The sequence below is a fragment of the Haliotis asinina genome, chromosome 14, assembly GCF_037392515.1.
Source record: "Haliotis asinina isolate JCU_RB_2024 chromosome 14, JCU_Hal_asi_v2, whole genome shotgun sequence".
NCBI classification, from domain to species: domain Eukaryota; kingdom Metazoa; phylum Mollusca; class Gastropoda; order Lepetellida; family Haliotidae; genus Haliotis; species Haliotis asinina.
In genome coordinates this window covers 20,784,536-20,809,768 of record NC_090293.1, presented here as the reverse complement: position 1 = coordinate 20,809,768, position 25,233 = coordinate 20,784,536, and the positions used below count along the sequence as shown (strand labels likewise).

Sequence of the window (25,233 nt, the reverse complement as noted above, 5' to 3'; positions counted from 1 at the left end):
TCTGTGCACCCTACTTCTCATGACTACATGGCAACGTTGTCCCACTGGCTGTCTATCACAGGCACAGTATTCAGCTGCTTGGGTCAGAGCTACACCAACATGACCCAAACTCTTGGGACATTCTAGGGTTGGTGCCTGAGAGGAATACTTCTTCAAAGGGCATCCTATCTTGGATTGAGGTCAGGTGATCTTAATGGCCATTCCATGACAACAGCACCCATATTTTGCATGAATGTAGCCCTCTGCAGGTGCAATTGTGCCCAGTATAAATGTTCATTACAGTTTAAAAGTGTCAGAATGGGTCCAACATTGGGACACTAGGCACAAAGATGGATGGTTTAATATGGTCTGGGCAGTTATACCACATCCCAATAAGTACATTACTGGTTTATATGGAAGATGTAAAACAATCAATAATGCCTCTGTTGACCTTAGGGGATCAAGTGTCATACCCTGTTGATGTAAATGTGACCTAGGGTTCTGAATAGTCTGTCTACGACATCTTATGGGATGTGCAACAGTCACAGTAGATTGGCCCGCCTGCAGCATTCACGTTCAACATTTAGACGTTCATCTCACAAAGGCTACTAATGTGTTTGCCTAATCACCAACACAGATGATAGTGTGGTCATGTAGTCAGGTGTTCACAAAAGAGCGTGCTGCATGCACCCAGCATGGTTCACCACAGGTGGAATGGAAAGATGTGTCTGGCTGCACTTAGCCACTATTGTATTCGCCCACATGAACCTCATAGCACTACCTTTTGTCAATATAATTCACTTCTCTATGCAGTAATCATCTTTTGTTTGTTCAGCATATTTGACATTTGACATTATTATTTAGAATGTGGCCTCTATGCAGAAGAAGCATCAACTTGTGGAAAACAACACATTAGTCTAATAAGGCAATCAAATCCCAGCATACCATGATGCACATTTAAAGCACATGCTTCTTAGAATGTCTCAAAAGCTGTGGGTTCCATATTCACATGCTGTGAAGGTGCTGCTTTGTTAAAACAAATTCTGAATTGCAGTATATGCACAAGAGCTTTCTAACTGATTGAAATGATGACACCAGAAAAAGTCGACTATTCTTGACATAGCAAGACTTTCAGAACATACATGGTGGCAAATTACTGGTATGGATGATGCCGTAGTGCACTGTCACAACCTCAGCATTAAACAGCATAAGATATGCTCATAGTATTCATAGTTATATATTCATCACTGTGGTAAATATTACTGTAACCTGTCTGAATACATTTTACCACCATTGTGAACATGATGAGATAAATAAACAAAATCACTGTGATGTAGACAGTAACATTACTGCACTTTAAAACTTAACTATGAAAATATACTACTAATCCTGTCTGGTCTTGAGAGGGCAAACTAAATGGTTGTCACTGCTATATATATTTCAGTAACTGATAGTGGATTTGGTTTCCAATTCCCAACACTATTGGTATCAAACTAATACATGTCATGTTACCATCTTAATTCATAACATTTGCTTACTAAAACATGTGGTATTTTCATATTTATCACAGAGTAAACCAGGTGATGCTTGATTAATACTCTTGTGTATGTATAATCAGTACATGACATCAACTTAAGGACAATGACAATCAATTGTTCAGGCAAAATAGTTTTTCACTGTCCCATGCTGGTTGATACAATGTCACCACAGTGTCTCATTGTGATGGTCATTGGTACCAAATCAACATGATGACCGTTGATGCCATGTCACAATGGTGGTCACTGGAGCCCTGTCATTGATGGTCTTTGATACTATGTCACAATGATGCTCATCAATACCATGTCATCATGAAGGTGTTTGACACCATGTCATCATAATGTTCATCAATACTATGTCATCATGACGGTCATCAATACCATGTCATCATGACGGTCATAAATACCATGTCATCATGATGATGATCAATACCATGTCATGATGATGATCCATACATGTCATCATAATGTTCATCAATACTATGTCATCATAATGGTCATTGATACTAGTCTACTCAAAAAAAAAAAGAAACGCATAGGTAAGTTTTCAAACTGGAATCATTGGTGTCTATGTAATCAGTATATCTTTGGTGAACGCTGTCTGCAAACACAAACGCACCGAAATCTGTTTTCCTTTATAAATAGAATAAATTGTGAACAGTAAGAAAATCATGAATTCCACACATTCCATGCATCATTTCCAGTAAAAGCCAGGGGTGTTAAATGCTCTTGGGACGGTTCATAATCTTTAATTTTGTGTTAAAGTCGTACCTGGCTCAGCGCAACAATTCGTTTGGTAATTTCGAGGCTGGGGAATCTCAGTCTGCGATTGCAAGGCAACTCAATGTGTCACAGGGTGCCATACCAAGACTTTGGCTTCACTACCAGCACCAAGGGTCAACACGTGATCACCCCTGGTCAAGTCCACCCCAGGTGACCATGCCCGCTCAGGACACGCTTCGACATTTGCGGAACAGGTTCACCACAGGGGTGGCTGGTGTCAAACACTGACCACTGAACCCTACCTCCCACTATGATCTAGAGTGTTCAGTACAGGGGTGGATGGTGGTTAGCACTAACCAGTGAACCATTCTTCCCTTCCCGACTGACAGGGTACAGTACAGGGGTGGCTGGTGTCCAACACTTACCAGTAAATCCTACCTCCCTTGGAGGCTGACAGTGTCCAGTACAGAGGTAGCTGGTGTCCAACACTGACCAGTGAATCCTACAATTCTTCAAAACTGACACGTACACTAACCAGTGAACCCTCCCTCCCTTCCCGACTGACAGGGTACAGTACAGGGGTGGCTGATATCAAACTCTGACAAGTAAACTGAAACTTACTTTGGCGTCACTACCAGCACCAAGGGTCAACACGTGATCGCCCCAGGTCAGGTCCACCCCAGGTGACCATGCCCGCTCAGGACACGTTTTTTCAGCTTCGACATTTGCGGAACAGGTTCACCACAGGGGTGGCTGGTGTCCAACACTGACCAGTGAACCCTACCTCCCACTATGATCTACAGTGTTCAGTACAGGGGTGGATGAGGGGTGGTTAGCACTAACCAGTGAACCCTTCCTCCCTTCCCGACTGACAGTGTACAGTACAGGGGTGGCTGGTGTCCAACACTGACCAGTGACCCCTACCTTCCATTAAGACTGACAGTGTACAGAACAGGGGTGACTGGTGTCCAACACTGACCAGTGAACACTACCTCCCATTATGACTGTGTACAGTACAGGGGTGACTGGTGTCCAACACTGACCAGTGAACCCTACGACCCATTATGACTGACAGTGTACAGAACAGGGGTGGCTGGTGTCCAACACTGACCAGTGACCCCTACCTTCCATTAAGACTGACAGTGTACAGAACAGGGGTGGCTGGTGTCCAACACAGACCAGTGACCCCTACCTCCCATCATGACTAACTGTGTAGAGTACAGGGGTGACTGGTGTCCAACACTGACCAGTGAACACTACCTCCCATTATGACTGTGTACAGTACAGGGGTGACTGGTGTCTAGCACTGACCAGTGACCCCTACCTCCCATTATGACTGACAGTGTACAGTACAGGGGTGACTGGTGTCCATCACTGACCAGTGAACCCTACCTCCCATCATGACTAACTGTGTAGAGTACAGGGGTGACTGGTGTCCAACACTGACCAGTGAACACTACCTCCCATTATGACTGTGTACAGTACAGGGGTGACTGGTGTCCAACACTGATCAGTGAACACTACCTCCCATTATGACCAACAAGGTACAGTACAGGGGTGACTGGTGTCCAACACAAACTAGTGACCCCTACCTTCCATTAAGACATAGTGTACAGAACAGGGGTGGCTAGTGTCCAACACTGACCAGTGACCCCTACCTCCCATTAAGACTGACAGTGTACAGAACAGGGGTGACTGGTGTCCAACACAGACCAGTGACCCCTACCTTCCATTAAGACATAGTGTACAGAACAGGGGTGGCTAGTGTCCAACACTGACCAGTGAACCCTACCTCCCATTATGACTGACAGTGTACAGAACAGGGGTGGCTGGTGTCCAACACAGACCAGTGACCCCTACCTTCCATTAAGACATAGTGTACAGAACAGGGGTGGCTAGTGTCCAACACTGACCAGTGACCCCTACCTCCCATTAAGACTGACAGTGCACAGTACAGGGGTGGCTGGCGTCCAGCACTGACCAGTGACCCCTACCTCCCATTAAGACTAACAGTGTACATTACAGGGGTGGCTGGTGTTCAACACAGACCAGTGACCCCTACCTTCCATTAAGACTGACAGTGTACAGAACAGGGGTGGCTAGTGTCCAACACAGACCAGTGACCCCTACCTCCCATTAAGACTGACAGTGTAGAGAACAGGGGTGACTGGTGTCCAACACAGATCAGTGACCCCTACCTCCCATCATGACTAACTGTGTAGAGTACAGGGGTGACTGGTGTCCAACACTGACCAGTGAACACTACCTCCCATTATGACTGTGTACAGTACAGGGGTGACTGGTGTCCAACACTGATCAGTGAACACTACCTCCCATTATGACCAACAAGGTACAGTACAGGGGTGACTGGTGTCCAACACAAACCAGTGAACCCTACATCCCATTAAAGAAGCACTGATGCGGAGCGAATAATGTTTCTCGCCAACGGTCTAATTATGAAACCAAATTAGTCAGCGCCCGCTCCCTCGACTGTGACGGACAAAGGGACTGGGCTCTGGTCCACATTAGCAGAATTTCTTCACCTAAACAGTCAGGAGGCCGGATGCCCACCATATGCCATTATTTAAAAATAACAAAATAACAAAGTAACAAAATATCCCAGCAGTGTAGTTTTTTTCGGATGGTTGGATGGTTTAGTGACTGATCCAATTTGATCCAATTTCTGTTTTTTTACCTCGATATTTAATCATGTTATGTGAAAATATGATGTCTACAGGCACATAGTAAACCATTTGTTTCACTCTGAAAGATTGAAACCTATATACTTAGAGAGTTTTGAGTGTTGGCCCAGTTGTGATAGCAAATATCATACGTAAATTTTGGAAGCTATGGTAGCTACCCTGGTTTATTATCTATGATAATAAAATCTCACAGTTGATTTATTTGATTTTGTAAACTAAAAACAATAACTTTGATATTGGTAGAGAAATCTGAAAATGTTCTTACTTAAAACAAACTGATTACACCTATTTACCCAACTACACAGCAAATGTTTGCATGTATTTCTTATGTAACGAAGTTCCGTTAGTATCCTCAAAACAGTTTCGGCCCATAATTGCTTTCGGGCTGCATGCGACACAGAGATTGCATCTTCCTCGCTGTTTGATGGTCTAAACCTACACGTGTAATTTGTCATCATTCTCTTGATGGTCAGTTAATGAATGCATAACAGGTATAATTAGTGGTAACACTGTATGTTATGTAATATGTGCATGTAAGTGATGCAAGAGGGTTTATCAGCTGAGTTACAAAAACAAACATCGATCAAAGGATTAACCAATAACACACTGATTGATTAATTACTTCTATCTACTACAGCGGATTTGTCAAACAGCAGTGTATGTAGATGTACTACATCCTGTCGTAAAGTACCAGTGTAAAAGCAACATCATCCCTTCAAAGAATTAACCACCATTGCGTTGATTGACTGATTGCTCATTATTGGTTAACTAAATTACTTAGAATGGCGGACAACATACAATTCGTTGCCAAGTGTGCTATCTTGGATGACCAATGAGACGTTTATCAAGTTTTCACCAATGCAAAAGACGTGAAACGATGTGTTCGCAAATTAGACTGTTGTAAGAAACACGACATAGAGCAGGAATATATAAATTATTTACCAGTTGCAGATGAATAGAATATGGTTCTTTTATGTGGATATTGATGGATACATTCCTGAACAAGGTAGTAGTCTATTTTAAATTATTTGCATTTGGTTTTAATTTATTTGTTGTAGCATTCAGCAGAATCTAAATGACAGAAAAAACTAGACCGCGTATTGGCAGTCTATACAATGTTACAGTCATGTTAGAAATTTACTATCGGTATAAGCAGACCGTGTGTTCTTTTATTAATTTTCAAAATCATACAAATATGACAATAAACTAATTAGGATGGTGAGAAAAAATATAGATATGTACACTGGCTTCGTTACTTGTCCGTGCTAATAGTTTTTTACCATTTCTACCACTGGCAGATTATTAACCCCCATTTGTTTCATTTGTTTTCATTATACATTTGTAATGATGTTTTTAATAAAATGACTTCACTTTACTTGATGTAGAGGTCACGCACCAGTCACGAATTCTGGAATATCATCCAGGTACTGATGGGAGAAAAACAATAACAAAAATTTCCACCAGTCCACAGAAACTGCTCCACATCAGTGCCCCTTTAAGACTGACAGTGTACAGAACAGGGGTGACTGGTGTCCAACACTGACCAGAGACCCCTACCTCCCATTAAGACTGATAGTGCACAGTACAGGGGTGGCTGGTGTTCAACACAGACCAGTGACCCCTACCTCCCATTAAGACTGACAGTGCACAGTACAGGGTGGCTGGTGTCTAACACTGACCAGTGACCATACCTCCCATTAAGACTGACAGTGTACAGTACAGGGGTGGCTGGTGTTCAACACAGACCAGTGACCATACCTCCCATTAAGACTGACAGTGTACAGTACAGGGTGGCTGGTGTCCAACACAGACAAGTGAACCCTACCTCCCATTAAGACTGACAGTGTACAGTACAGGGGTGGCTGGCGTCCAGCACTGACCAGAGACCCCTATCTCCCAATTAGACTCACAGTGCACAGTACAGGGGTGGCTGGTGTCCAACACTGACCAGTGAACCCTACCTCCCATTAAGACTGACAGTGTACAGAACAGGGGTGGGTGGCATCCAACACTGACCAGTGAACCCTACCTCTCATTAAGACTGATAGTGCACAGTACAGGGGTGGCTGGTGTCCAGCACTGACCAGTGAACCCTACCTCCCATTAAGACTGACAGTGTACAACAGGGGTGGATGGCGTCCAACACAGACCAGTAAACCCTACCCCCCATCAAATGTCACAAGCAACGTAAAACACAACTTCGCAGATTCTGATACCTTTTGGTATGCACTTACAAAAACAAATCATCATAAATGCCAATTCCGCCTATAAAGCTGAAAATAGGCGAAATAGGAGTTCAAACTATTCACTAAATTTCACAAACGCTGGGTTAAAAAAAGTGGTTTCAACAGCTGTGCTGCACTGCACCCATAACGAATGCACAGTGAATAGGTTGATTGTGGAAAGCAGCCTCTGTCATAGAGAAAACTCAATGTCTGGTTTATTGACACCTATATGTCTGTCTCTCTGTCTGTCTGTCTGTCTGCTGAAGACAATATGCAATACACAGCTTCAATCATTGACCACATATCAGGCTATACACCATAAACAAAATAAACTGATTTATGACTCGTGCACCCAAGTTCTGCCTCTGCCACATTATGTAATTAGGCAGGTGTGATACTTGTACACATGACATGTTTTTATGTCTATGGGTTGCAGACAAACTACATCCATTTTTCTTGGCTGACTGGATCTGACGGAAACTGACGCAAACTCTTGTCAGTTTCAAGTAATAATTTGTACTTGGATGAATGACAGTTTCCAGCCACGCAGTAGTTCACCATCTGTACTGAGATGACTTTAGACTGCATCGAACCCAAATTCAGAGAACATGTATTTATAAAACCCAACATCTCTATACACATTTTTATGGACAGCAACTTCTTCTAGTGTATATGATTTTGTTTGACAACAGTATATGAATCCATACTGAAACGACACATCAAGTACAATAAAAGAAGTTGTTATCCATAAAGAATCCTACTTTCTTCTGACTCACCATAGTTCTAAAATGCCCATCAAACAGATCAGAAGTGAGTCCTCAACGTATCAGCAAATGAACCAGCCAAATGGAAGCTGTTGTTACACTAGAGTGCACATCCACGCGCTTTGACTGGGTTCAGTCTCCTGAGGGCTTCGTTTCGAGGGGTAGTAAGCCCAAGTACAAAATGTTGCACTTTGAATCGCAATTGTACACTTATAATTTTGTTTATTTGCTTTTTAACAAGCAGCAATGTATATTTTATGTCATGAATAAGTGATAATTGTGTTTCAGTTATGTTTGATTTTTTGGTTGCAAGTGACCTTTAAGACTGATAGTGCCCAGTACAAGGGTGGATGGCATCAAATACTGACCAGTAAACCCTACCTCCCATTATGACTAACAATGTACAGTACAGGGGTGGATAGCATCCAACACTGACCAGTGAACCCTATCTCCGAGTAAGACTGACAGTGTACAGAACAAGGGTAGGTGGCATCCAACACTGACCAATGACCCCTACCTTCCATTCAGACTGACAATGTACAGAACAGGGGTGGATGGTGTCCAACACTGACCAGTGAACCCTACCTCCCATTATGACCGACAATGTACAGTACAGGGGTGGCTGGTGTCCAACACTGACCAGTGAACTCTACCTCCCATTAAGACTGACAGTGTACAGTACAGGGGTGGCTGGTGTCCAACACTGACCAGTGAACCCTACCTCCCATTAAGACTGACAGTGTACAGTACAGGGTGGCTGGTGTCTAACACTGACCAGTGACCCCTACCTCCCATTATGACCGACAATGTACAGTACAGGGGTGGCTGGTGTCCAACACTGACCAGTGAACCCTACCTCCCATTAAGACTGACAATGTACAGAACAGGAGGGGTGGGTGGCATCCAACACTGACCAGTGACCCTACCTCCCAGTAAGACTGACAGTGTACAGAACAAGGGTAGGTGGCATCCAACACTGACTAATGACCCCTACCTTCCATTCAGACTGACAATGTACAGAACAGGGGTGGATGGTGTCCAACACTGACCAGTGAACCCTACCTCCCATTATGACCGACAATGTACAGTACAGGGGTGGCTGGTGTCCAACACTGACCAGTGAACTCTACCTCCCATTAAGACTGACAGTGTACAGTACAGGGGTGGCTGGTGTCCAACACTGACCAGTGAACCCTACCTCCCATTAAGACTGACAATGTACAGTACAGGGTGGCTGGTGTCCAACACTGACCAGTGACCCCTACCTCCCATTATGACCGACAATGTACAGTACAGGGGTGGATGGTGTCCAACACTGACCAGTGAACCCTACCTCCCATTAAGACTGACAATGTACAGAACAGGAGGGGTGGGTGGCATCCAACACTGACCAGTGACCCTACCTCCCATTATGACTGACAATGTACAGAACAGGGGTGGCTGGTGTCTAACACTGACCAGTGACCCCTACCTCCCATTAACACTGACAATGTACAGAACAGGGGTGGCTGGTGTCTAACACTGACCAGTGACCCCTGCCTCCCATTAAGACTGACAATGTACAGAACAGGGCTGGCTGGTGTCCAACACTGACCAGTTGCCCCTACCTCCCATTATGACTAAGAGTGTACAGTACAGGGGTGGCTGGTGTCCAACACTGACCAGTGAACCCTACCAACCATTAAGACGGGCAGTGACTTGAACCAGTTTTAAAATGCAGAAACGTTTTTAAGGAAGCATGTTGTTGCGGTGCTAAGCAATCATGTCAGTGTGTATAAACAAGTCTTCAGTTGGTAAGAGTTTGGCCCGTACCCCCCACACCTCAAAAGTCAAAATTACAAACTGACATGCATACCTCATCCTAAATATACATTCAGTATACTAGAACAGGTATAAACAAAAGTCATCAGAAGATGACTTATCTCCCCAAACCCCACATATGTGAAAGAAGAAATCATGTGACAGTTAATGAAGCTTTTTTAGATTAAGTTTGAATCATTTCCATGGAAATCATGAAAAATATAAATGCCATATATTTGTAAACAGCAAAAGGGACCACTTCAAGATCTGTCTGATATATCTGCCAAGATATGTTAAAAGAAAATGAAATGGTTTTCAAGTTGTCCGGAAATGAAGCCCATCCCTCCATTTTGAGAGGGATTGGCTTCAGAATTGTTTCAATGGAAACCAGGAAAAATAAAAATGCCAAAACTTTGTAAATAGCAAAAGGCATCACTTTGCAGTCCGCATATCTGACAAGTTTTGCTGAATTATATCAAAAAGTTTTCGAGTTGTGCTCCGGAAACAAAGACAATCCCTCCACTTGGAGACCCAGTCAGAATCGTCCCCATGGAAACCGAGAAAATAATAAACCACAAAAACCTGTAAATACCAAAAGGCACCACTTGAGGTTCTGACTGATATATCTACCAAGTTTGGCTGAAAAATATTGAATGGCTTTTGAGTTCTGCTCCAGAAACGAAGCCCACCCAACAATTATACTAAGACCAAAACGTTTCATGGAAAAACAAAAAACTAAATAAAAATGCCAAAAAATCCACAAATAGCAAAAGGCACAACCATAGGTTCAGATTATTATGTCTATCAATTTTGGCCTAAAAATATTGAATCGTTTTTAGTCAAAATACAAAATGATTACGGACGGGCGGACGGAGGGACGGACGGATGGGGGTGCCAGGAAAAAGGGGTGGGGGGTAATAAAAAGGTGATAAAAGTTGACAGTCACAATGTAAAGGAAAATATTGAACTCACGTGTCAACATCAAAACACAGCACGGCAAATAACAACATCCGGTTTTTTAAATGGGGCTGCGCAGAGGGAAAGGGCTAAAAATAGAAAAGCACATGGAGTGTGTTTGTAAACAATCGCTGTTTGCGTGGAGGCAAACATCGCACTGGGTGTATATGGAGGTTTGCACTTAAACGTCGCAATCTCAATAATAACTGGCATGGACAAATGAATAAAAACAAACTGAAAAGAATTGTTTAGCTTGGTTCTCTTGTTTCTGCTTTGCGAATAAGCCCATACGAAATACACAGAAAATGTATTTGTAATTAATGTAAAGATACAAATAAACTCACACATCGCAAATGTTACTTCACATTCGCGTACATTTTTCTGAGTTGAAATAAAAAGTCATTTTCATTTAGACGGCAACTTTAAACGTTTTCCGTGTGCTCTTGTCCTTTTTGTCGTTTGTATATTTTATTGGACAAGTCATTGTGAGTGAGTGAGTATAGTTTGCGCAGCCTTTAGCAACGTTACAGCCATATCAGTGCTGGGGACACCAGAAACGGGCTTCACATATTGTACCCATTTGGGGAAGCGAACTTGGGTCTTCGGCGAGAAAAGCCAACACTTTAACCACTAGGCTTCCCCACAGCCCGCATAGATGATATAATAAACCTTACACCCAAATTGAACTGCAAAGAGGCAAGAGTTTATTTCATGGGTAAAAAAAATCGTGTTTTTCTTTTGACAAACTTGTGTTTCTTTTTGGATTGTTCTCTCCCGTCACATGATACATAGGATGTGTAGTGTTGGTCTGACTTTAATTTGGTATACATTAATCCAAAGAATATTCCAATGCCCCGAGTACATGAGTGTCAGAGAGTGTATTAGTCCAGGTTTGGAAATGTAAGACATGCACTGCTTACATTATTCCCTTATCTGAACGCCGCCTCATAGTTAATCTGCATATCTCTGTCATTTATACGGGTGCCTGCTCCACACAAATGTATCTAGTTACTGTGTCTCAGACGTTTATTTTAGGGACCATAGACGACCTTTACCTTATTCGGCATACTTCTGTTGACATCACTTTATTTCCGATTCCCAGTGATGGCAGCTCTGGGGTGACTTCTGTCCTTGAACATGTGTACAAGACATGTGATATGATGCTGTACAGTGTCAAGATGCACGAGCCAGGAGGACAGATGTCACCTTTTGGTTAAGACACTTCACGAGTGAGTGAGTGAGTGAGTGAGTTGGGTTTAGTGTCACCTTGTACTTCACAGTGTCACTGAAATGGGAATGAGTGAGTTGGGTTTAGTGCCACCTTGTACTTCACAGTGTCAGTTGAATGGGAGTGAGTGAGTTGGGTTTAGTGTCACCTTGTACTTCACAGTGTCAGTTACATGGGAGTGAGTGAGTTGGGTTTAGTGTCACCTTGTACTTCACAGTGTCAGTTGAATGGGAGTGAGGGAGTTGGGTTTTGTGCCACCTTGTACTTCACAGTGTCAGTTACATGGGAGTGAGTGAGTTGGGTTTAGTGTCACCTTGTACTTCACAGTGTCAGTTGAATGGGAGTGAAGGAGTGAGTGAGTTGGGTTTAGTGTCACCTTGTACTTCACAGTGTCAGTTGAATGGGAGTGAGGGAGTTGGGTTTAGTGTCACCTTGAACTACACAGTGTCAGTTGAATGGGAGTGCGGGAGTGAGGGAGTGAGTTGGGTTTTGTGCCACCTTGTACTTTACAGTGTCAGTTACATGGGAGTGAGTTCCGTTTCATGCCACCTTGTATTTCACAGTGTCAGTTGAATGGGAGTGAGGGAGTGAGGGAGTTGGGTTTAGTGCCACCTTGTACTATACAGTGTCAGTTGAATGGGAGTGAGTGAGCGAGTGAGTGAGTTGGGTTTTGTGCCACCTTGTACTTAACAGTGTCAGTTTCATGGGAGTGAGTGGGTAGGGTTTCATGCCTCCATGTACTGAACAGTGTCAGTTACTTGGGAGTGTGTGGGTTTCATGGCACCTTATACTTCACAGTGTCAGTTGAACGGGAATGAATGAGTGAGTTGGGTTTCATGTCACTTTGTACTTCACAGTGCCGGCTGAATGGGAATGATTGAATGAGTGAGTTGGGTTTCGTGCAACCTTGCACAGTGTCAGTTGAATGGGAATGAGGTTCTAAATATTTGAATAGCTGGTGAAGGAGGTATGATGAGACTGACTGACAAACTTAGAGTGATTCTTGTTTACAAGCAGCATATCGTCACATAATGGCATGTGTACTTGTAAATATCATAAATATGATTTTGGTTCCACAACCGTCAGAATATCCTAGTATGACCAAGGGGTGCTACTTTGTCATATACTGAACAAGATGAGATGGATGTATTAAACAATATAAGCAAGAAATAAATCAGTTTTAACATATTTATTTTAAAAATTACTCAATGATGGTATTTTACATTTATTATCAAATAAGTCAGCTGTCATGAAACCATTTCAAGTATGCTTGGCAACAATAGTTAGTATGTATGCACATTTGTAAAATGCAACATTGACAACACTGTCAACATGCTCGTAATGATTTCAACAAAATTATAAAACAAATCAGAACCACCTGAGTACCAGTCTTGCTGATGATAGATCTTATATTACTGATACCGTGTGCAAAATAATCTAACAAAGCATATCTGGGACTTTTCTGAAGCTCAAGAGGCATGAAGCATCAGCTTTCAAGATGTGTCAATGACTTGATGCAAAAATCAAATTCAATAATCATTACGTATATATCAACGATTGTGAGCAAAATGATGCTCCTTAAAGACACTTCGAGTATAGACATTTGCCATTATTCTAAAAACAACACAAATATGTGGAAAAGGGACAACAAGACAACACATTCTTTTCTTCCCACACCCCTCCTCCAAACTGACGAGCCCCAAACAGAACACTCCACCCTGTATCATTTTGCCCTCCTCACACCCTCCTCCAAACTGACCAAGCCCCACCTCAACATCACCACGCTATATAATTCTACTCTCAACACATCCCTCCTCCAAACTGACCAATCCCCACCGGTACACTCCCACCCTGTATCATTCATCTCTCCCCACACCCCTCCTCCAAACTGACCAACACCCACCAGAATACCCCCATTCTGTATCATTCTCCTCTCCCCACATCCCTCCTCCAAACTGACCAGCCCCCATCAGAACATCCCACCCTGTATCATTCTGCCCTACCCACACCCCTATTCCAAACTGACCAGTCCCCACCAGAACACCCCCACCCTGTATCATTCTGCCCCACCCACATCCCTCCTCCAAACTGACCAGTCCCCATCAGAACATCTCCACCCTGTATCATTCTGCCCTACCCACATCCCTCCTCCAAACTGACCAGTCCCCATCAGAACATCCCAACCCTATATCAGTCTGCCCCTTCCACACCCCTCCTCCAAACTGACCAGCCCCCAACCAGAACACCCCCACCCTGTATCACTCTGCACTACCCACACCCCTCCTCCAAACTGACCAGTCCCCATCTGAACACCCCCACCCTGTATCATTCTGCCTCCTCCAAACTGACCAGCCCCATCAGAACATCCCCACCCTGTATCATTCTGCCCTACCCACACCCATCCTCCAAACTTACCAGTCCCCATCGCAACACCCCCACTCTGTATCATTCTGCCCTTTCCACACCCCTCCTCCAAACTGACCAGCCCCATCAGAACATCCCCACTCTGTATCATTCTGCCCTACCCACACCCCTCCTCCAAACTTACCAGTCCCCATCGCAACACCCCCACTCTGTATCATTCTGCCCTACCCACACCCCTCCTCCAAACTGACCAGTCCCCATCTGAACACCCCCACCCTGTATCATTCTGCCTCCTCCAAACTGACCAACCCCATCAGAACATCCCCACTCTGTATCATTCTGCCCTACCCACACCCCTCCTCCAAACTTACCAGTCCCCATCGCAACATCCCCACCCTGTACCATTCTGCTCTACCCACATCCCTCCTCCAAACTGACCAGTCCCCATCAGAACATCCCTACCTTGTACCATTCTGCTCTACCCACATCCCTCCTCCAAACTGACCAGTCCCCATCAGAACATCCCCACCCTGTACCATTCTGCCCTACCCACACCCCTCCTCCAAACTGACCAGTCCCCACCAGAACATCCCCACCCTGTATCATTCTGCCCTACCCACACCCCTCCTCCAAACTTACCAGTCCCCACCAGAACACCCCCACCCTGTACCATTCTGCCCTACCCACACCCCTCCTCCAAACTGACCAGTCAGCACCAGAACACCCCCACCCTGTATCATTCTGCCCTACCCACACCCCTCCTCCAAACTGACCAGTCCCCACCAGAACACCCCCACCCTGTATCATTCTGCTGTACCCACATCCCTCCTCCAAACTGACCAGTCCCCACCAGAACACCCCCACCCTGTATCATTCTGCCCTACCCACACCCCTCCTCCAAACTGACCAGTCCCCATCAGAACATCCCCACCCTGTATCATTCTGCCCTACCCACATCCCTCCTCCAAACTGACCAGTCCCCACCTGATCATCCCCACCCTGTATCACTCTGCCCTACCCACACCCCTCCTCCAAACTGACCAGTCCCCACCAGAACATCCCCACCCTGTATCATTCTGCCCTACCCACACCCCTCCTCCAAACTGACCAGTCCCCATCAGAACATCCCCACCCTGTTTGATTCTGCCCTACCCACATCCCTCCTCCAAACTGACCAGTCCCCACCAGAACACCACTTCTTTTTGTCTTCAGATGCAGTCTCATACTCGAACTCGAGTTCAGGAACTGGATGATGATTTTTCAATCCATTTACTATTACTTCCATACAGCGTTGATCCAGCTACCTGCAAGGCTTACTTACTGACAGGAAGGTGCATGCATGTGAGACAATTCTTACCTGACTACTGATTATTGTGTTCACTGCTGTTTCTTGGCATTTGTTTCATGTGACATATGTGAACACATTCACCACGCAGTACCTTTTGGCAGTAAGGAAATGCAATTAACAGCCTTGTTAGCAAGGTGTGAGTGAGTGCATCACGTTTTATGCCACTTTAGGCAATATTCCAGCAATATCACGGGTTGGGACACCAGAAATGGGCTTCACACATGGTACCAACGTGGGGAATCGAACCCGTGCATTCGGTGAGAGAGTGAACGCTTTAACCACTAGGCTACCCCACTGCTCATGTTAGCAATGAAATACATCTAACAGATATATAATATAGATTGAAATGGCTGTATTGCTTGCTACCAGAACCCTTTTCAAACATAACCAAAACATTTGTTTAAACAGGGTTTGACTGTTTTATTTTTGCAAATTGACACCAATTTATAAACAAGAACTGTACTTATTTTTCTTGAATAAATAGTACAACTCATAAACGCATTAAAGCAGGAATGGTTGATAGTCCCAAGCATATCTGTTCCGATTTATCCAAGTAAGCATTGTATCTTCATTGTGCCAAGCTTCCTCTCAAGAGTTGTCTTTGCAGGCACAACTGTGGGGTGGCAGAGTGTATGACGGGTGTCACAGTTTCGGATAGACTGGGGCTGGAAGTCCTGAATCTGAAACAGTGAGTGAGTGAGTGAGTGAGTGAGTGAGTGAGTGAGTGAGTGAGTGAGCGAGAGAGTGAGTGAGTGAGTGAGCAAGGTCATCTTAGACAAGAATATAGTTATGTCCTACTTCTAACTTTCACATGTCTTACTGAATTTCACATTCTTTCTTAGTAAGTCATCAGCCGACAGAGGGAAAATACTTCCAACACAAATAGTATATCTGCTGAAGACATTAACTTTACATTTTGAAGCATCTAATGCATTACTGCATAGAAATGGTAGGTACTCTTGAATCATCTATTGTCTTCATGCTGTCTTCAAGATACATGTTACAGCAATACACGTCAGGCAAACATACCAAAAAGGGCTGTTCTAAAAACATCATGCCATATTTTCAAACTTGTTCTTCTTGAATGCAGAAACAAGGGATCAGACAGATAATTGAGGACTGCTGTCTCTCCATAAATTCTCACATGTGAATTGTTTTATGAACACATTCAAAGGTACAAATTTCTTCTTGAGAAATCTGCAACCAACTGGTGGTTACCAACCAATACCACTTTCCACTATGCCATTTCTTGTAGAAGCAGGCGACAGAGTTCTGGCTGAAGATGGCCTGCTCTTCAGTCCTTCTTCCCAGCTTCCTTCAGTCTCACTGGCAAACAGAATCATAATATTGTTACATTCAAACATTCTTCAGTCTGGACCTAACTCTAAACTGACAGACAAAAGAAAGTATACCAAAAGTTTACCATTTCTGAAATTTTTAGAAACATTTTTGAAAGTATATTACACACTGAAACATGTCACGCCAACATAGATGGGTATCAGATTGAGAACTTGTGGGTTGCACTCGGAAGACGTGTGCGGTAACGCCCTAACCCACCACAGAATGGGCAGCAACATGCACAAGCCGTCCAGGACGAATGGCTAGGAGGCTGTGTGTCTATATTGATGCAGGATACTGAAATAATGGTAGTGAACATCTATTTGGTGTAACTCTGTATCTCCTTATTCTCAATCTGACTGAAAACTGTGAACTTTCAGTGCATGTCACTGCATGTCTGACACCTGACTTCGGATGACCTGAACTTGCCCATGTCTGACACCTGAATTCTGACACTTTAAATTGCCCATGTTTGACACCTGAACTTGCCCATGTCTCACACTTGAACTTGCCCATGTCTGACACTTGAACTTGCCCATGTTTGACACCTGAACTTGCCCATGTCTGACACTTGAACTTGCCCATGTCTGACACTTGAACTTGCCCATGTCTGACACTTGAACTTGCCCATGTTTGACACCTGAACTTGCCCATGTCTGACACTTGAACTTGCCCATGTCTGACACTTGAACTTGCCCATGTCTGACACCTGAACTTGCCCATGTCTGACACTTGAACTTGCCCATGTTTGACACCTGAACTTGCCCATGTCTGACACTTGAACTTGCCCATGTCTGACACTTGAACTTGCCCATGTTTGACACCTGAACTTGCCCATGTCTGACACTTGAACTTGCCCATGTCTGACACTTGAACTTGCCCATGTCTGACACTTTAACTTGCCCATGTTTGACACCTGAACTTGCCCATGTCTGACACTTGAACTTGCCCATGTTTGACACCTGGACTTGCGCATGTCTGGCGCATGTCTGACACATGTTTCTGTATTAAGCATGTGATCTTTAGCTCAGATTGAGTAAAGATGTTGTTAACACCTCTGTAACATCATGATCACGTTTGTGTCTAGGTACTCTGGGCCAATGATAATGACCTCTTGGAAACCTTGTATAGTTTGTTTTGCCAGTCAGTTTTGTTCTATCGCACACAACACCGTATTACATTCAGAACCCATGAAGATCTGGTTTAGAATTAGTCAACATCAACCCTTGATACTTGTCACAAGAAGATAGTAGTATTCACTGGCATGTCATTGTCTACTGATCACATACATGCTCTTCAAGTCAGTTGATTAAATCAATGTCATATGTTTCTTTGAGTGGCATTTTTAGAAGTCAGGAGTCAGATAGAACAAGTACATGTGGGTGACAACTTTTTCATTCTAGAGTATGACATTTCGATAAAGGTTCCTGTATCGATGTCAAGCATGAATGGTACAGGGAGACAACAGGTGATATATATACAACAAATGATACATAGACAACAGAAGACTAATTAACAAGGAGACAATAATGAACAAATGGACAACAAAGCATTACAGGGATAAACACAGAGGCCAGTGGACACAGAGATACCCGTGAACCCCACCTACCATCATAACTGACAGTATACAGAACAGGGATGGTTGGTGTCCAACACTGACCAGTGACCCCTACCTCCCATTAAAACTAACAGTGTACAGTACAAGGGTGACTGGTGTCCAACACTGACCAGTGAACCCTACCTCCCATTATAACTAACAGTGTAGAGTACAGGTGTGGCTGGTTTCCAACACTGACCAGTGACCCCTACCTCCTTTTATGACTGTGTACAGTACAGGGGTGGCTGGTGTCCAACACTGACCAGTGAACCCTACCTCCCATTATAAGTAACAGTGTAGAGTACAGGGGTGGCTGGTGTCCAACACTGATCAGTTACCCCTACCTCCCATTATAACAAACAGTGTACAGAACAGGGGTGGCTGGTATCCAACACTGACCAGTGACCACTACCTCCAAATTGTGACTGTGTACAGTACAGGGGTGACTGGTGTCCAACACTGACCAGTGAACCCTACCTCACATTATAACTAACAGTGTAGAGTACAGGGGTGGCTGGTGTCCAACACTGATCAGTGACCTACATTATAACTAACAGTGTAGAGTACAGTGCTGGCTGGTGTCCAACACTGACCAGTGACCACTACCTTCAAATTATGACTGTGTACAGTACAGGGGTGACTGGTGTCCAACACTGACCAGTGAACCCTACCTCCCATTATAACTAACAATGTAGAGTACAGGGGTGGCTGGTGTCCAACACTGACCAGTGACCCCTACCTCCCATTATGACTAACAGTGTAGAGTACAGGGGTGGCTGGTGTCCAACACTGACCAGTGACCTACATTATAACTAACAGTGTAGAGTACAGTGGTGGCTGGTTTCCAACACTGACCAGTGACCCCTACCTCCCATTATGACTGTGTACAGTACAGGGGTGGCTGGTGTCCAACACTGACCAGTGAACCCCACCTCCCATTATAACTAACAGTGTAGAGTACAGGGGTGGCTGGTGTCCAACACTGACCAGTGACCTACATTATAACTAACAGTGTACAGTACAGAGGTGGATGGTGTCCAATACTGATCAGTGAACCCTACCTCCTATTATGACTGAGAATACAGAAATACAACAGAGATGCCAACCCTGAATCAAATGAAAGCGGAGTCATGCCTTGCCCAAAGCAATTCTCGAGCCCCGAAGATGCGAGTTGAGGGTGAGCGTGAGAGGGGGGTCAGGACCCTTTCGATGGTGGGTGTCTGGGGGGGCCTCTCCTACAAAAATAGATTTAGTCTACTGGAAAAATGAAACTTCTGGGCATTCTTAACCAGATAATACTAGTCTAAGTAAACTTAGTCTCAGTGTATTTCGTTACACTCCACCACAGAGTCTAACAAAACCTAATAGAAGGCCGCGTCAGGTAACCTTTCAGCGACGAATGACCGTCCAATCAAACGTGAGACGGTTAAAAAGATTTAACAAATCAGACAACAGCTACGATTTAGGGATCGGAGGGACTTTCAAAATATTCAGGTCACCCACACAGATCTCTCCACAAACAAAAATCTGTATATGACACAGTTATTTGACCTGCAGTATATACGCTTTGGGGTTTCTGTTGACATGGTTACCATTAGCTAATATTTCCGCAAGATGACATCCTTGAATATCGCCAAAAACACTATTTTCAGCGACTGTTTACTCACCGTTGTCATGGTTGTACATACAGCGTGTGCATCACCCGGAAGTGATCGTATGCTACATAGCATTCGGAATCATTCGGGTAAGAACATTTTCGAGATAAAAAGCTCAAAAGGTATATGCGAATGTCCCTTTTCGCGATTTGGTAAGCTGTGTTCTGATTGGTCAATCTTATAGGTTACCTGAAGCGACCTCCCATAAGGTTTTGTTAGACTCAGTAGTGGAGTGTAACGAAAAATACTGAGGATAAGTTTACTTAAATTAGATTACTAAAATTCTTTCAAACATTCTAAATTTATAAACATATTTGTATTTTAAAAAAATGGGAGTTTATTTAGAGACAAATTAGACAGTAGATTTTGTGTTTGAAAATCGGAGTAACTGCTCCAAAATCAGTGTGGTTGGCATCTCTGATAGAAGCGTGGAAGGTGTCCAACACAAATCTGTACCAAGATCTGAAACAAACATCAACTGTATCACTCTTTACGTATTCCAGTCTTCAGCATTTACATCAACCTATAAATAAACGAGACCTATTAACTTCACAACCCACCTCCAAACTGACCAATACCCACCAACAAGAACATCCCTACCCTGTATCATTCTCCTCTTCCCACACCCCTCCTCCAAACTGACCAATACCCACCAGAACATCCCCACCTTGTATCATTCTCCCTCCCCATAACCCAAATCCAAACTGACCTACACCCACCAGAACACCCCCCACCTTGTATCATTATCCTCTTCCCACACCCCTCCTCCAAACTGACCAATACCCACCAGAACATCCCCACCTTGTATCATTCTCCCTCCCCATAACCCAAATCCAAACTGACCAATACCCACCAGAACACCCCCATCTTGCATCATTCTCCTCTTCTCACAACCCACCTCCAAACTGACCAATACCCACCAACAAGAACATCCCTACCCTGTATCATTCTCCTCTTCCCACACCCCTCCTCCAAACTGACCAATACCCACCAGAACATCCCCACCTTGTATCATTCTCCCTCCCCATAACCCACCTCCAAACTGACCAAGCCCCACCAGAACACCCCCACCTTGTATCATTCTCCCTCCCCATAACCCACCTCCAAACTGACCAATACCCACCAGAACATCCCCACCTTGTATCATTCTCCCTCCCCATAACCCAACTGCAAACTGACCTACACCCACCAGAACACCCCCACCTTGTATCATTCTCCTCTTCCCACACCCCTTCTCCAAACTGACCAATACCCACCAGAACACCCCCACCTTGTATCATTCTCCTCTTCCCACACCCCACGTCCAAACTGACTAACACCCACCAGTGCATCCCCACCTTGTATCATTCTCCTCTTCCCACACCCCACCTCCAAACTGACCAATACCCACCAGAACACCCCCACCTTGTATCATTCTCCTCTTCCCACAACCCACGTCCAAACTGACTAACACCCACCAGTGTATCCCCACCTTGTATCATTCTCCTCTTCCCACACCCCACCTCCAAACTGACCAATACCCACCAGAACACCCCCACCTTGTATCATTCTCCTCTTCCCACACCCCTTCTCCAAACTGACCAATACCCACCAGAACATCCCCACCTTGTATCATTCTCCTCTTCCCACACCCCTCCTCCAAACTGACCAATACCCACCAGTGCATCCCCACCTTGTATCATTCCCCCTCCCCATAACCCACCTCCAAACTGACCAAGCCCCACCAGAACATCTCCACCTTGTATCATTCTCCTCTTCCCACACCCCTCCTCCAAACTGACCAATACCCACCAGAACATCCCCACCTTGTATCATTCTCCTCTTCCCACACCCCTCCTCCAAACTGACTAATACCCACCAGAACATCCCCACCTTGTATCATTCTCCTCTTCCTACACCCCTCCTCCAAACTGACCAATACCCACCAGAACATCCCCACCTTGTATCATTCTCCTCTTCCCACACCCCTCCTCCAAACTGACTAATACCCACCAGAACATCCCCACCTTGTATCATTCTCCTCTTCCCACACCCCACCTCCAAACTGACCAATACCCACCAGTGCATCCCCACCTTGTATCATTCTCCTCTTCCCACACCCCACCTCCAAACTGACCAATACCCACCAGAACATCCCCACCTTGTATCATTCTCCTCTTCCCACACCCCTCCTCCAAACTGACCAATACCCACCAGGACACCCCCTCCTTGTATCATTCTCCTCTTCCCACACCCCTCCTCCAAACTGACCAATACCCACCAGGACACCCCCTCCTTGTATCATTCTGCCTCCCCATAACCCACCTCCAAACTAACCTACACCCACCAGAACACCCCCACCTTGTATCATTCTCCTCTTCCCACACCCCCCCTGCATACTGACCAATACCCACCAGGACACCCCCTCCTTGTATCATTCTGCCTCCCCATAACCCAACTCCAAACTAACCTACACCCACCAGAACACCCCCACCTTGTATCATTCTGCCTCCCCATAACCCAACTCCAAACTGACCAATACCCACCAGAACACCCCCACCTTGTATCATTCTCCTCTTCCCACACCCCTCCTCCAAACTGACCAATACCCACCAGAACATCCCCTCCTTGTATCATTCTGCCTCCCCATCACCCCTTCTCCAAACTGACCTACACCCACCAGAACACCCCCATGCTGTATCATTCTGTTCTCCCAACACCCCTTCTCCAAACTGACCAACACCCACCAGAACACCCCCATGCTGTATCATTCTGTTCTCCCAACACCCCTTCTCCAAACTGACCAAGCCCCACCAGAACACCCCCATGCTGTATCATTCTGTTCTCCCATCACCCCTTCTCCAAACTGACCAACACCCACCAGAACACCCCCATGCTGTATCATTCTGCTCCCCCAACACCCCTCCTCTAAACTGACCAACACTCACCAGAACACCCCCATGTTGCATCATTGTGTTCTCCCAACAACCATCCTCCAAACTGACAAATACACGTGTTTTACAACACGCTCATATTTTGAAGTCATTTGAAACAGATTGCAATTGAAAGTGATGTGCAGAGTTCTTGGTACTCTCTTGTCAGTGAGGAAAGGTAGTGCATTTTGTTACAGTTGAGGTATGTCTACGTTTTGGAGTTTACTTGAAAACAAACAAAAGCATTTCAGATTTATGTGTAATGTCTCGAGTGCGCCAACACGCCCCGCCAGTATGTTTGAAGTGCGGCTATGAACTTTCAGTGCGTGAATGGAGGGTGCGGCCTCGAATGAACACTGACTGGGGAAACAGTAAACGCATTAGTGAATAAGTGAGAGAGAGTGTCAGCCAGCCATTATAAAATTTAGTAGTCCTATCCATTCCCCTCCAGTCCCAGTCAGCGCTCTTATATCGTGGTTCAAGGTATAATTTTTCTCCGACAACCATTCATACAACAGTGTCTTATCAGCTGACCGTCCAGCCAGCTCCTGATCGCTGAAGACCCACTCCTAAACGTTTTCATCAATTAAAATCATTAGTCAATTGTAATACTATACCTTAGGCATACAAAACGTCGATTCCCCTGTCATGACACGTACCCTGTGCTGTACAAAACAGTGGTAATCACCATCCTCATCCACACGAATTCCACAACAACTTCCGGCGGCCATTTTAAGAACAAGGCCAAGGCCGTTATCGACGACAAGCGCGCTCCGCAAACTTTCTAAGCCGCAGTGGGAGAACGGGGAGGATGTCATTCTACGTTTTAGGATGATTTCGCAAAATTGTGCCGCATTTTTACCATTGTAAATAACTGCACTTTAGCATGTGAATTTACAATTTTAAAGCACTTGACACTACATTAGCAGACAGGAAGGGTAGATATAAAAGACGAGATAAAATTATACAATGAATAATCAAAGGCGGATATGCTTGTTTCATGCTCCCCAAAGCTGATCTGGAAATAAAGGACAAAACTCCTGAACTACAGCAAATAAGAAACGCTGGGTATTAAACTTTCTTATTAAAGTGTACGCTGTAGACGCTGTGGTGCTGAGTCTCATATCGGGTATGATGTGTATCCTCAGAGTGTGGCAGAAAGTCCCAGCTTACAATGTCAGCTACCTGGCCTCCAAAATACCGGAGAAAAATAATCCGGTGGTGTAGTGTATGTACTTTGTCTACCCGTCTGACCAGGGCAAATTAGTACTGTTCCCAGAGAAGAATATTGTACACACTGTCGTTTTACCAGTGATCAAATGTCGGGAAGTGTGACTCTAAATATAACACCTAACTTACTTTCTCATGATGATGACGAAATAGAGAGTTTAGTGCCATTCAGTACGATACACATTAGGTTGATCTTACAGAATCTGATAAGTTCTTGAAGGCATAATGCCTGGATTCTGAATTTTCATTTTTGCTTCTGTATGCTCTTTATGGATCCTGTTTGGTCTTGTCCTCTGACCTCATATTGTGTTAAAATTTCATGGAACTGACTTTGTTCATGGTTATGAAATCCTTTCAGCTTCCATGCCTTTAAAACTCAACCTTGAACTTGACTTGGCACAGACAGTGAGACATACACTGTCTGTGCACATGCTGTATTAAAACTTCATCTTTCATTGTTGTCCATGAAGTCTAAACTTTAATGACAGAAACACTGATCATGAAAACAGCATTGTGTACATGAAATTCAGTATGTGATGTTTGGGTCATTAGAAGTAAGCAATCAGTTTTAGTGAAAGTGTTCACTTTTTGAGAGAAATGTATGCATATCCACTTGTTGGAACATCATCCATGATCCAGAACTCCCAAATACGAGGGTGTACGTTTAATTTTCACCTCAACATTCTATACTGACTTACCTACTGTAATGCTGATACATCTTATCAGTGTTTGTTCCTCTATGCATCAATTGATCTGTACATGAACTGAAAAATATTTATACCAAATGAAGTGCCATACATTTCACAATATTTGTGATGCCTTAAACATTAAACATTCTATTTATTGTTTCTTGGAACAACTGACTGCATAATTGTT

At 44.4% G+C, this 25,233-nt stretch overlaps 1 long non-coding RNA gene across 2 annotated transcripts; it reads right to left on the bottom strand.

Moving 5' to 3' along the window:
- Window positions 1-16,020: 16,020 nt before the first annotated feature.
- On the bottom strand, window positions 16,021-23,872 carry LOC137261781 (uncharacterized). 2 transcript variants are annotated; one of them, XR_010954872.1, is made up of 4 exons: window positions 23,745-23,845; window positions 19,667-19,795; window positions 16,848-16,951; window positions 16,021-16,305 (listed from the first exon to the last, which is right to left on the bottom strand). It is a non-coding gene; the product is annotated as an uncharacterized lncRNA (long non-coding RNA). The 2 variants fall into 2 exon arrangements; XR_010954871.1 differs by lacking the exon at window positions 19,667-19,795 and having other exon boundaries at window positions 23,745-23,872.
- Between the last annotated feature and the right edge of the window lie 1,361 nt (window positions 23,873-25,233).